The sequence below is a fragment of the Schistocerca nitens genome, chromosome 2 (genome assembly GCF_023898315.1).
Source record: "Schistocerca nitens isolate TAMUIC-IGC-003100 chromosome 2, iqSchNite1.1, whole genome shotgun sequence".
In the NCBI taxonomy this organism is placed as follows: Eukaryota; Metazoa; Arthropoda; class Insecta; order Orthoptera; family Acrididae; genus Schistocerca; species Schistocerca nitens.
In genome coordinates this window covers 13,006,244-13,010,849 of record NC_064615.1, presented here as the reverse complement: position 1 = coordinate 13,010,849, position 4,606 = coordinate 13,006,244, and positions in this window count along the sequence as shown.

Here is a 4,606-nt window from a genome sequence, read left to right as displayed (position 1 = left end):
GTCACTATGTTGAGATATAAAAGGGCAAAAATGTCAAAGTCAACTGGTGTTTGCTGTATCTTAACTACTTCATAATGCTTACAAATAAACAGGAAAACAATCATACATACATAAAAAATGGAAAATGTGCACGGTCTGATGTGTAACGACAAGAAAAGCGACCTGCTAACCTTACCTTGTCGGGCACTTGCCAAGAAAAATACGACAATCATCAGTAAGTATTCACATGAATATAATTGTATAAGTGGTCATAAAAATTAGGAAATGGCACTACAGCATGTTAAATCATAAAGTATCTTCATTCAATAAAAGGTTTAATATTCGATATGTGGTGGTTTCCTTTCGATTTTCTGGTTCTCAAAGTTTCGACGTGTACAACATTGGGGTGAGGAATGCTGCGAATCCGATTTGGACCTGCGTATAGAAGTTCAAATTTACTGCACCTACCTTTTATTTTGTTGGATAAATAGTGTGTACGTACTAATATCTTCTGTCCAACGTGAAAGTCACGGCGTATACAAACCTGTTTGTGTTGTCTTCTCCGGCGCTCTGCGGCACGTTTGATGTTGTTCAGTGCAATGTCAATTATTTCATGGTGTCGTAGTCGACGACATGGTGGGTCTGACACACCGGTGTCAATGTGTTCTTTTTTCCATTTCCAGGAGTGTATATCGGAGAAATGTTTCTAGCTCGTAACATACGTGTCCATATAGCAGATCGAAACTGTGATCCATTGTCAGAAATTACTTTCAACACATGCCCTACATGAAATAGAAAATGTTTTACAAATGCTTTCGAAACTGTTTTAGCAGTAGCTTTGCGTAACGGAGTGAAGGTTACAAATTTAGAAGTGAGTTCAACAGCGACAAAGATGTAACAAAAACCACTATTAGTTCTGGGAATCGGACCAAAAATGTCTACAGCGGCCATATGTCTCAATTTAACAGGTACAATGGGATATAATGGAGGAACATGAGAAGTTGTGTCTGACTTAGCTTTCTGGCAGATTTTACATGACGCTAAAACTCGTCGTATACGTTTCTCCATGTTGGCAAAATAACAGTTCTGTCTCAGTATAAGAAAACATTTTCTAGCTCCGTAATGTGCGTAACTTAAATGAGTATACCAGATTAATTTGTTAACAAGTTCGTCAGGAATGCATAATAACCAATTATTGCTGTCAGAATGAGAACGGCGAAACAGAATATTATTGCGTACAGTGTAATGGTTTCTAATTGTAACATTATTCCTATCTTGCCAGAGGTGTTTAATCTCTTTCCACACGTTGTCTTTACTTTGCTCTTGTGCTATGTCCTGTAATGACGACGAAATGAAATTTTCAAATGCAACTTGTTGAATGTACATGACGCTGAAATTTGCTTTGCAGAAGTTGGTTGCGATGTCTTGCTGATTGTTGCTGAGAGAACGGGATAATGCGTCTGCTACAATATTTTGTGTGCCGGGAATGTGAACAATTGTAAAATTAAATTCCTGTAGATAAAGTTTCCATCTGCTTAATCTGTCGTGTGTAAATTTAGCCGAAAGTAAAAATTGCATCGCTCTGTGGTCTTTGTAAACGGCGGTATGTCTTCCATAAAGAAAATGTCGAAATCTCGCAAAAGCCCAAACAACACATAATGTTTACAGTTCTGTAACAGAATAATTTCGTTCAGCAGGTGACAGAATGTGACTTGCAAATGCGATGTTTTTAATTATTGTAGAGCCATCTTCTTCAATTTCCTGAAAAATATGTATGCCTAAAGCGGTGTTAGAGCTGTCGGTGGAAATAGAAAAATTTCTGGTAAGATGTGGGTGCGACAAAAATGGTGCATTCAACAAAGCATGTTTCAGATTCATAAATTCAGAATGTGCTTGCTTATCCCAGGACCAAATAGTGTTTTTACCTGTCAATTGACATAATCTAGGGGTGTCTAAAGCAGAGTAATGAATAAATTTACGAAAAAAGTTAATTAAACCCAAAAAGCTGCGTAGTTGTTTCTTCGTCGTAGGAACAGTAATGTCAAGTAAAGCTTGAAGTTTTTCCGGGTTAGGCGCAATGCCTTCTGCAGAAATTACATGTCCAAGAAATTTTATAGAAGTTTTGCCAAAGTGCGATTTACTGAGATTAACTGTGAGTCCTTGTGCACGAAAAGTTTGCAACAGTCGTTCAAGAATCAGATTGTGTTCAGACCAGTTAGCTTCTGCAATAAGAATTTCGTCTACGTACGTTGTGATTCTGTCTTTAAGTCCTGTCGGAAGTATTGTGTTCAAACCGCGAATAAAAGCTGCAGAAGAAATAGCTAAACCGAATGGTAATTTACAAAATTGATGACAGTCACCAAAACAAAGCTGTGTACTTTCTGCAGTTCGGATGGAGCTGAATTTGCCAAAATCCCGATTTAATATCTAATGTAGAATAAATAGCAGTACTGTGAAATGTCTGTAGTAGTTCCTCTAGTGTCTGTGGTCGATCTGTTTCATTAATAATAATGTCATTGATGTGACGCGAATCAAGTACGAGGCGAAGTGAACCATCTTTTTTCTTAACAATATGGAACGGGTTTATGTACCGACTAACTGACGGTTCAATAATTCCTTGGTCAAGCAGAACTTGCAATTCCTTCTTAATTTGTTCTCTATGGATATACGGAATAGGATAATGTTTCGCTTTAAATGTGTCGTGCTGTTTAACTTGAAATTCATACATAAAACCGGACATCGTACCAGGAACATTGTCAAAAACAGGAGCTTGCTGTAAAAGAATTTTGTGTAGTTGAGTGCGTTCGTCGTCTGTATTTGCACTGCTTTGTTTAACTTTATCAGAAATCATCTGTATTACGTCATAGTCGGCTTCGTCTGGAGTATTAAAGTTATGTACGTACGTATCTGTGAACAATGTGGAATTACAGTCCATGCTACGTGATACGGAAATGACCTCTGTGCGATTAATTGTTTGTTCTTCTGCAGATAATGAGTGCTGAAATTCTAAAGCGAGTTGTACATTTTCATCCTTTAGCATTAAATAGAAATTTTGAAAATCAATAACTGCGTCGTGTTGTACCAGAAAATTCGTACCTAAAATAATGTCTGTGGTCAATAAAGGAACAATCCAAAAATTTGAGTGAAATGTGTGACCTGCAATACAAAATGATAAATGGGTCTGTAATTTAACATCTACTCCTTTACTCGATACTGCTCCTTTCACTTTCGTTTTGCCTAATGGTAATGTAGGATAGGTATTCTCTTTGTTACACTCGTTGAAAGTTTCTTCATTTATAACTGACATAGGTGATCCAGAATCGATTACTGCTGAAAATTTCGATGAACCAATTTTAATTTCGATGACAGGATGTGAAATGGTTTTCTGAACAATTGGTCTTTCCTGCAAAAGAGTGTCTCTTATGTCGTCAAAAGTAATAACATTTTCGTGAACAACATTCTGCGTGTCAAAAGTAGTGCTTGTGTTACTGGAAGATGCGACTTGTACAGTATCTAGTCAAATTCTACCTGTCGTGCTATTATTTTCGGGAGGATGCTGTGGCATTTCCACTATTTGAACTGTTCTGTTAATTCTTCCAGACGTATTACGCTCTGGATGATACCTACTGTCTGGTTCATTCATGAGAATAGGTTGTTGCTGATCATTTTGTTGCTCGTAAGACCGACTGTTAATAAACGTACGCTGAAAATTGTGCTCATTATTTTTACGTCGGTCGTGATAGTCATTCCTATACGGTGCATTGCGATAGGAATTGAAATATTGTGTTTTCTGTGCGTAGTTATTTCCTTGCTGCCGTGCGTTACTATTTGTTGGAGCTGAGACTATACGTGCACGCGGCGAAACATTAAAGTTTGGTTGACCTTGTAGACCGCATTGTTGGTTAGGTATGCTAACCGGTTGGTTTTGTTGCTTTTGTTGGGAAAAACGTCTATTGTTACCGAAATGTGGTTCCTGTTCCTGATAATTTTGACGATAATGATAATTAAAATTTTGTCTGTTATTAAAGTTCTGGTGGTTGTCGTTCCTAAAGCGTCTGTTACCTTTGCTATTGTAATTGCGCGGCTGATCGTAATTGCTATACGTTTGTTGACCTTGGTTATTATATGAAAAACTTTTGTTTATAAAGGAATAATCCGATTGCTGTACTTCCAAAAGCTGTAACAGATCTCTGAATGCCGAAATATTTTCCTTCTGTTGACCCATTAAAAGTGACACTCTTAATGACCGTGGTAATTTAGAAATGCATAATTTTATAAGTGCAGATTCACTGTATGGTTCACTTAGGTACTGGTTTTGTTGAACCATGTGTTCAAAAACTTGCGTGACAGTGTAAAAATTTGAGTTCTCATAAGTTGGTAAACTAATTAATTGATCCTTAATTCCGCGCTGTGTCGTCTCCGACCAGTACGCTGACAGAAAAGCATTCTGAAATTCTTCTACCGAGTAGCATTGTCTCGCGATCGGTCTCATACGAGTTGCCGGTTCGCCTTCCAAAAAACTACAAATAAATTCAAGTTTATGTGTTACAGGCCAAGTTGGCGGAAAAGCAAAGCTAAATTGTTGTATCCAATCCAGTGGGTGGATCTGTGTTCTGTCATTTTTAAA